We start from the raw sequence: 10,383 nt of genomic DNA, 5'->3' as shown, positions 1-10,383 counted from the left end.
CTGCCATAACTCCTGCATCCTCTCACTCCATCCCTCTGTGCTGAAGGGCCCAAGAAATACCAGTTAAGTCTTCTAGTACAAAACATAACCCCTTCAACAGTAGACCCCCCCTCGAGCACATTATCTCATAGGCCAATTCCCTGCTGTGCAAGAGTCAGAAGGGGGAAACTGACCTTGAATCTCATACTCCCCAGGTGAGGACCTTAATCTCTTGGAAAAAGTCATGGGGAGGGAAAGGAGAGGAGAAGACAGGAAACTGCTTCCTCCCTTTGCTGTTTTATGAATCTAGCCCTTCATTTCCTTTGCTTGTATTTTAAGCAGCACCTGGAAACACAACATTTCATTCAACTTGAAAGTTATCAACCTTTTCTAATTTGCCAACTTTTTTTGGATGTTTGGTGTCAGTTTGGGCTAAACTGATTTTTTTTTTTAAATTTGGGAGAACCTGCCAGCAACCTGTAAAGTCAGTGATTTGCTCCCCTCCAGAACAGGCTTCCATGCAACATAGCTCAGGCAGCTTATACATGTGTTTCCACATACACACAATTTGGGGAGATGTGGCTACTCAGAAGGAGTGAGGTAGAATCCATTCTGTACATAAGCTTGTTCATGTCATGAAGCTGTGAAGAAAACAATGCTAACTCACCGATACGATAACGTTCACTGAGCTGGCAGTACAAAGCGTTTTCAGTTGTCTAAAGCTGTTCTGGATTCTCTGGCACTGTATATCTGTCCATTAGTGGAGCTTGGACAGAGGTTGCTGTAGCATATTGCTACACCTGGGGCTGTGTCTACACTGGCATGAATTTCCGGAAATGCTTAAAACGGAAAAGCATCTGTGGCCAATGTAGACGCGCTTTTCCGGAAAAGACTACTGGGCTGTCTACACTGACCCTTTTCCAGAACAGTGTTCCGGAATAAGGACTTATGCCCGAGCGGGAGCAGAATAGTTTTTCCGGAATAGCGGCTGATTTTGTACAGTAGAGCATCGTTGCTTTTCCGGAAATTCAAGGGCCAGTGTAGACAGCTCGCAGCTTATTCCGGAAAAGCGGCTGATTTTCCGGAATAAGTGGCCCAGTGTAGACACAGCCCTGGTGCATGGGTGCACCAAACTCCTCTTCCCTCTAGCAGCAGGTCTGTGGAATTGCAATGTGCTTCCACAAGTTCTCTGCTGTCACATCATGAATTCTCCCTATCATCATCAGATTTTTTTATGCCAGGGATCTGTCTATTGTATCAATCATTTTTCTATATTACCTATCACCAAGCACCACAGGAGGCCTAGAAAGCAATTTGAAATTCTGGGATAAGTCTATTAGCTGCATTTTTCTGCTCACATAATTCTTACACCACTAATGATGAGGGTTTAAAATGTTAAAGTGTCAGAATTAACAATCCAGAGTGAGATAGCTGTGACAAAGTTAAACTATTTTCTGAGTTCCTGCAAAGTAAGCCTGCTTTGGCTCATGCTTCATTCCCATTTTCAAAGTTATCTTCACATTGAAAAAAGGGTAAAAAAATCAAGTTTTTTTTTGTTTGGAGGGTTTGGGGTTTTTTTTTTATAAACAAAAGCTTTGACTCTAAAGCACATTCCTGCATCACATGGGGGATTTTATAGCAAATGCCAAGGCTGTAGAGTTGCAAACCACAGAGGTTCCTGCCTGTCATTGTCACATTTAAGCAGAACTATTGTTAGGCATATGCAGAATATGCTGCTGTGTGGGGCAGTGGCCACCACTATTCCCCATATTAATAGTGCCCCATGTTGCATATGCCTCGTGCTGGCTGTAGGCAGTGCTGGCTCAAGTAGCCCCAATCCCTTGATCCCTCAGGCCACCTCTCTGCCTCCCCAACCCTGGTGGCCAAATACCCCAGCGCTCCCACTCCATGCTCTGAGCATCTCCTGGCCCCAACAGCCGAAAACCTCAGCCCCTCCAGCTCCCTGCTCCACCTCCTGGTTGCAGTGGTGGAATCCCCCTGCTTCGCCTCCCAGCCCAGCAGTCAAATCCCACAACTACTGCCCCATACTCTGGCAGCCCTCTGGTCCTGGCAACCAAATCCCTCACCCCCCCATGCCCCTACTATGACTCCCACCACATCCTGGTTTCAGTGATCCCAATGCTCTGCTCCACCTACTGCCACCTTTGGCTTCAATCCCCCACCCCTACACCTCCTTCCACCTGTTTCCCCTCACCAGTCTCCCTGTCCTGTTCCTGCCCCCACATTCCTGAGTGCACACACCCTCCCTGCAAAGTTGCTGCCCTGGTCACTAGAAGGGAACAGGGTGGTGCATGTGCTCAGGCTGCATAGGGCACCAGCATTCATAAGGATGGCCTATATCTATAGTCCACTGCTATTTAATCCCACTTGCAACTGTGGCTGCACAATTTTCAGTGGAATCCAAAGCATGCCACAGTATACCCTGTAACTTCTAGTATTTCTCATACTTTTCACATTTACTCAGTACAATGCAAAGCCATGCTACTTTACAAAGTAGTATTGTGAGATTCAGTATAACAGTCCATTGAGTGAACAATGTTATACTGGTAATTTCTGAGTCAAAAACTAATTTGAGTCCAAAACTCTTCTGATGCTATTGAGTAAGTGAAGAGGCCAGCGTCAGGGCCCCTGCTAATAGATTTTATGCTGATTTTAAAAGAGCTTGTGGAGTCTTCAGGAGGGGAGAAGATATGACTGTATCCCCCTTCAAGTTTTCCCCTTCACCAGGCACTGGGAACTCAATAGGCTTCCATGACCTTCTCTTAGGTTTGGGAGTGGGGGGAAGGGAGAGAAAGATTCTATCAGTTAAGTGAAGTTACAAGCTTTTTACTTCTAAACTAAATGGAAATGGCAGGAAAGCCTAAATAGTTTCATTCAGTCACTTTAAACAAGGAGATCCCATGGTGGTAATTTGGTAACTGATTATTGGCTGCTTTCACAACAATCTAACCCACCAGAGGAATGGGGGTTGCTTTTTGGATATTTATACAAACAGGCAAATACAGCATTTTTCATTACAGTTGTCCCGGCTGGTAGCTAGGAGACTATATTCAGTCTTCAGCACAAACCACTGCAGCCCTTATACTGCCATCACAACCCTCTGATAGGTTGCCAAGAGCAGATAAGCTAATCAATCAGGATTGCCAAGGAGAGGGATAAGCTAAGGCACCTGGTAAATCTGAAGTAATACGCTAACCTATATCCACTACGTTAAATGGTAACACCAGAGACTTAGATGAGACTTTGGCCCACCTGTTCTTAAAATGGTTGTGTAGGTTAACAAGCCAAGCAAGTGATAAAGTGAATCAAAAACTATTTTTGTTACCTCATGCAGAAATTTTGTCAAGTTGTACAATCTATACTTGAACACCACCAGCATGCTGGAAGATCACAAGGAGGAAACTGAAGAGGCTATATATACACACAGGTTTTCAGCTACTTACTGACATTGCTAAAAAGACATACTTAATATATATGCTTCCCTACCAGGTAAGTGAATCATCTCCCAGCTGAGGCTCATCCAAAACTCACAGTGAGTGACTTCCCTGTAAAATGCTCAGGAGCCTGATTCACACAAAGCAAAGCAAGAGATGACTGAACAGAACAGAAAAGGGTTCTAGCAGAATTAGAGAATTCCAAATTCATTTTCCCTTTCACTTTCTCCTTCCTCGGGGCACATTTTTAGAATACAGTACTGGAGCTACACAGAAACATCTAATTTCTTTCACACTGGTGGACACATGAATGTTGTCCTGATAATATGAAAAGCTCCTAGTCCAGAAAAGATCAGTACAGGGAAAACTCTCTAGGAGCTGCAGACCAGCCCCATGCTGATGATGGAAAAGCTAGCTTATTCCTGAGCCCAGAGGCATACGGCTCATACAGCCTGGTAACTTCAATTGTGCCTTCATTTCTGAGATTTCTCCAACAACATATAACAACAAACAAAATATTTTAAATCCACTTACTCTGTTAACTACATGCAAGTGTGTCTCAAGAGAGGTCGCCTACTCTCTTTCCTGATTTTGACTGGAGATGGGCCTGGTAGTCTAGGTTTCCGTAATGGGCTCATTAAGGCAATGGAGTATATCTGCCCTGAATAGCTGGCTGACTGACAAGCCTCAGCTGCTTTCCATTAGCTCTAGACAAGCTGGAGTGAGAGTATCATCTGCCCACGCACACTTCAGGCATTCCAATTATAGGTAAGACCTGGCTAGCATGGGGAACACTCAATTTAAGTCATTTTAATTCCCCAGGAGCAATAGATGAATTCTGAAACACCACAAGTGATTGGTATACACCTAGTTGTAGGGCTGGGTCAGCTGGTAGCCTTTAATAAGAACAATGAATGGCCTTTCATTGATGAATATGGCCAGTGTTCTTGCTGTCTTTTTCTGAGCCCTGGACACCGGGGCTACATCTGCACTGGCGGCTTCTTGTGCAAGAAAACTGTTCTTGTGCAAAAACTTGCCGGGTGTCTACACTGCACACGTGTTCTTGCAAGAGCTCTTGCACAAGAGGGCAGTGTAGACCTGCAACATGAATTTCTTGTGCAAGAAAGCCCTATGGCTAAAATGGCCATCAGAGCTTTCTTGCACAAGAGAGCGTCCACACTGCCATAGACGCTCTTGCGCAAAAGCACATGCCAGTGTAGACGCTTTCTTGTGGAAGACTTTTTGTGCAAGAACTCTTCCGCAAAACAGTTCTTGCGCAAGAAGCTGCCTGTGTAGACATAGCCCAAGTGGTTCCAAGGGACAAAGAAAAAGAAAACAGGGACAGGCATGAGGGTCAAAGGGCTAAAATGAAAGAACTGGATGGGGACACTGAGCAGAGAACCCCGGACAATACCCACTGTCCCTCGAAGGTCTCGAGAGAGCCAGTGGACGCTGCCCAGAGGAACTCTGCCTGGATGCATGAATGGATGCAGGAGCAGAAATAGGCCCCACAGTCACAGAGCCCTCCTTCAGCCCATCTCTGCTCCTTGATTTTATAAATTGCCATCTTAGTTATAGGCAGGAGGAGGTTGACGAGGAGGTCCCACACGGATGGGGTGTGCATAAATTAATAGGTGAGGGGAGAAGTGCAGCCAGAACCTCAACAAGAGGTTCTGGAAGAGCTGAAAGAGGGGCTGTAACCTGGCAGACTCCATGTAAATGTGTGCCAGGGTCTCCCTCTCACCACAGAAGGGGCAAGTGTCGGGGACAGGGGTGAACTACGTCAAGTACATGCCCATGCTCACAGCACCATGGAGGATTTTCCAGCTGATGTCCCCGGCGGGCCATGGAACCAAGGTGGAATAGTGACTGACCCACCAGGGCTCCCCACCCTCTATTGATGGTAGGAGGTCCCACCACTTGGTATCTGGGTGGGTCGCAAGGGTGGGGAAGAGGAGAGTTTGAAGCACGAGCATGTACAGAGGACTTGTTGGCACAGTTTGAAAGGGGACCAGATGCAATGTATTCAGCCAGCTTAGGTGATGAGGGGGAGGTGGTTGGAAAGGTACACAGGGCTGGGAGCCAATGGAGAGATCAGGAGAGCTAGGGGTGAGGGGCAGGCGGGGTGCACCTTCTCACAGGACTCTGTCAAGATAAACCCGAGCAGTGGGTGGCAAAGCATCCTTCACCTCCTGAAGTACACGCTGGGGAGTACGTAGGGTGGAAAACCCCATGTGCTGGGGAATATGGCCAGTGTTTCCGGGATGATAGGGTTCACCCACTAAGTCATAAAGCATTTGTACAACTTACCATAGAGATTTTTCTCAGTCATACAGGGCCAGATTAAGGGCACTATAAGGGCTGTAGCCTGGGGGCCCCCTTGGCCTGGGCTACAGCCCCTACAACGCCTGTGTTCTACACTAGCACTTCCTAGCAGAGGCAGTTCCACATGCTGCTGCTTTTCCTCCCACCTCACCCTGGAGTCCCAGTTCCAACCCCATGAGCACAGGAAGTGCTGTCCCTTCAATTCCCATTGGCTGTGAATCATAGCCAATAGGCAATATGGCGGCAGAGCCTCTAGGTGAGTGCAGAGCAGTATGGAGCTGCACCATGTAAGTGTCCCACACTCCAATCACCTATTCCAGTCCTGATCCCCCTCCTACACCCTAGCTCCCACCCAGGCCCTACACCCCCACCTCAACCTACTCTGAGTTCACTCCTGCACTCCAAACCCTTAGCTCCAGCTTGGAGTCCCTTCCTGCACCCCACACACCTGGTCCCCGGCCCCATACCAGAGCCCTCATCCTCCTCAACAGAGCCTGAACCCCTCACTCACACACCCTCCTGCCTTAATCCATAGCCCCCTACCACACTCTGAACTTCTCATTTTTGACCCTATCTCAGAGCCTAGGGAGCCCATGCTATCTAATAGCCCAGGGTCCCTAAAAGAGTTAATCTGGCCCTGCAGACATACATTTTGTTGTAAAGGTTCTCATCCCTTCGTGGATGGATATGCTCATGCCTGTAAGAGCCTATGGGCAAGGCAAGGCAGAACTTCCTGACTGAACTTCCTCAGGGCAGCCGGAATATTGGATTGTTCAGGTGGCGGTCTTAAGGCCTAGATTCACTCTCAGATTCAGAACTATCTTTTTAAACTATGTAGCTGTTATCTGTCTCACTCCAAAGAAAGAGGCATCATCCCAATACTCACTCTGGAAGAAGGAACCATAGACATCCTAGACTGAAAAGACATTTAATTATATAATCAATCTTCTCTCCACTGAAGATTTTTCATTGTTTTCTGATGCTTTGTCCAAACTATCTTTTTAAAAGAACATTTCTCTGGGATGATAACTCTGTTTTTTATCAAGTTGCTAGGAAAATATAATCCCAGCTCCAAGGAAACCAAAGCAATTTCAGTTCTAAACTGACGCAAAAAATGAGGTCTCCAGTGTGATAACTGTAACAGCAGCATGACAAGTGTGATGAATTTCTTTGCTGAGCCTCTGCTTTCTGCCAAAGAACTGAGGGGAATCTACCAGACCATCCTTTTTCCATTTAATTTTTCTTTACTAATAACTTGAGTTCATCAGTATAAATGTGTTTCGGTTCACCTTACATCAGTTTTCTAAATAATGTTGTATAGAGTTTGACTTTACTTTATATATAAATTCTTAATGTATAATCTTTTGACTACCTATTTCATTAGTTACATACCTTTCTGTAGCCAACCAAGGTTCCAACAGGGGAGGGATCACGTGAGGATTACCTGTTGGGGTCCCTCCCTCTGGAACATCTGCTATCGGCCACTGTTTGCAGACAGGATTGGATGGACCATTGGTCTGACCCAGTATGGCCATTCTTATGTATGTTCTTATGTCCCTCTAAGCTGCACACAGCAGCACGGGACTGCAGCTGCTTAATGAGCTCTGCCCAAGTAGGGAGGGGAGGTGTCCCTACCAGCTAGAAAAGACTTGCTGCTCTGTCCTCAGCAGGGAGCTGCTTTTGTAGCTGAGGGGAAAGTGGCCCTCCCCCAGCTGGCAGCTCTGTGTACAGCAGTCCTGAGTCCTTGGCTGGGGTTCATTAAACAGCTGTGAGGCCCTGCTGCCATTCAGCTTAGAGGGAACCTTGTAACCAACCCTTTGAAAGCCAGAGAAACATAGATGCAAATTTAAAATCTTTCTTTGGGGGAAATAAAGTACCAACCTAAAAACTCACAACATTGACAGCTCCACAAGATATGGGGGAATAAAATTACCCAACTTGGAGTTGCCCTGTCTGTCAGGCTCTCTAGCTTGTTGATCTCTTTTCTTTTCTTTTTTAGCTGAAAGAATTCACATTTGAATACTAATATTCTTTACTGGAACAACTGATGTATGCGCTTCATCTTCTTACATTGTATTTTTTATGCTTTCTTGATGCTTCTTAAAAACATCTATTGTATCACCTTGTTTTAATTCATTTCTATGGGTGGTATTTCATGATGTTTTACAACTTCAGTCAAACTACTTACTTTATGGACTGTAACAGAGTTTAAAGAGAAGCTAGATAATTTCCTGGAGGTTAGGTCCATAAAAGGCTTTTAGCCAGGGGATAGAAGTGGTGTCCCTGGCCTCTGTTTGTCAGAGGCTGGAGAAGGATGGCAGGAAACAAATAGCTGATCATTGTCTTTGGTCCACCCTCTGGAGCACCTGGTGCTGGCCACTGTCGGCAGACAGGCTACTGAGCTAGATGGACCTTTGGTCTGACCCAGTATGGCCATTCTTACGTTCTTATGTTTAAAATAAGAACATTACATCCAAGTCTACTCCCACTGAGATCAAAGAGGATAGTACTTGGATGGTGAAAAGAGTACCATCAATCGCAAAATAGAGAATAAAGATGCATGCAGTACATTGAATGTGACAGAGCAGAGGTGATGCTTCTGGAGATTCACATTCTTAACTATTTTCTCATCCTTATTTCTCTTTAATAGGAAAGAGATGAAAGAAGGAAAAGAGAAAAAGTAGCAAACATCCATGCCCTGACCTTGCATAAGAGGAATCCTGGAACACTAAATACTGTTACAAAGCTATAGCCCCTAACTAAATATTATGACTATTTGTTTAGTATTTGTATTGCCTAACCTAGGCTAGGGAAACTGGGAATCCCAATCAAACAGTCCATGGTGTCAAGTGGACAAACAAGTAAAATATGACAGTTCTGCCCCAGGAGTTTACAAGCTAGTTTTATAATTGATGGTCTCATAACCTTTTCACTCTATTAAAAATACATTTTATATTTCTATTTTATTGTAAAATAGAAATATCGGTTGAGTTTTAGCACTAGCTTCCTATTGGCGTCAGTATAGAGTTTGAAACTATTAATAAGCCGCAAGACAATAAAGTATTGTTCCAGTGATTAGCAAAAACTAATACAAATTAGTAAAATAACAGTACTGAATAATAAAACATCTCAGTAGAACACAACAAATTCCAATGCACTTCCACTCATGTGCACAAGTGCTCCAGGCCAACAAGTACCAGAAAGATGTTCTGTGAAATTCAGGAAGTACAGAATTTGCTGGTTCACATTGATCTGTTCTGACTTTATGAACTTAAACAATTTAGTGTAAGTTCTGCATTGTGCATCACAAATGAATCCAGATGAATTGTCAGGTTTCTTAAATCCATGGGGGAGAGACATAACGTATCTATCACTGAAGCCATCATCAACCAAGAAACATGCCCACCTCCTGTTTGTACAGAGGAGGATGGCTGTTTAGTATCAGAATCCCTCAACAAATGTTGGAAGGGAAATTAAGAGGGCAAAGGAAGGAGAAAACTGTCATGAGACAGTGGGTAACAGATATGGCAACAGACTGATGTAGCAGCAGAATAACTGTGAAAACCAGAGTATGGTTTTTTAAGGTGTTTGTTTAGTTGTTACTGCCTTTTAACCATATTATACAAGACAAAACATATATGCCAGGAAACTCACTACAACCTAAAAAATATGGTTGTGTTCCTCATCTTCAGTTCCTCCATGAGACGGGTTACCTCCAAGTTACCTGAAGAACCATCTCACTATATGTGATTGTGACCTTTCATAACAGCTGGGTTCCACTAGAACAATGCAGCACCAAACTCAAAAGTGAGACTTGTGCATACAAGAGACAGATTCTGGCCCTTCACTGTAAACTCACTTTCAGAAGAAACTTGGATGGCCACCATTGTCAGCACCTTCTGAACAAAATGAATCCCCCATTGACGTAACATTTCCACAAAACCCCACCAAATCACACAATTAAGAAAAAACAACTCCTGAGAATAAGCAGCAAGGAGAAAGAAAGTTAGGCTTCCTTGCATCCATCTTAGTACATTTCCCCAAATTCTCAAATACAATGGCAATGAGGACATACAGGAGACCCTAGATAAATAAATAATAGGTCTGATATAAATCCTTCGAAAGTGAATGGTGTCACCAAATGAAATTAATAGGTAGCAGGTTTCAAACAAAGAAAAGGAAGTTTTTCTTCACACAGAGCATGGTTGGTCTGTAGAACTCCTTACCGGGGAGGTTGTGAAGACCAGGACTTTAACAAACTTCAAGAAAGAACTAGATACATTCATAGAGGTTAGGTCCATCAATGGCAATTAGGATGATTAGAAATGGTGTCCCTAGCCTCTGTCAGAGGCTGGGAATGGGTTACAGGAGAGGGATTATTTGAAGATTCCCGTTTCTGTTCACTCTCTCTGCAGCATCTGGCATTGACCACTGTCGGAAGACAGGATACTGGCTAGATGGACCTTTGGTCTGACCTAGTATGGCCGTTCTTATGTTCTTATGAATAGAAGTCTTCCCAGGCCCTGTAAGCTATGTTTGGAGCCCTTGCCTGGAGATCAGTAGAGAGCTGACTGATCACATTGTGCTGGACTCTGTTACACGCTTCCATGTTACACTGTAAAAC

The sequence above is a fragment of the Pelodiscus sinensis genome, chromosome 10, assembly GCF_049634645.1.
Source record: "Pelodiscus sinensis isolate JC-2024 chromosome 10, ASM4963464v1, whole genome shotgun sequence".
Classification (NCBI taxonomy): Eukaryota; Metazoa; Chordata; order Testudines; family Trionychidae; genus Pelodiscus; species Pelodiscus sinensis.
The sequence above is the reverse complement of the archived record's forward strand: the minus strand, read 5'-3'. Positions refer to the sequence as shown.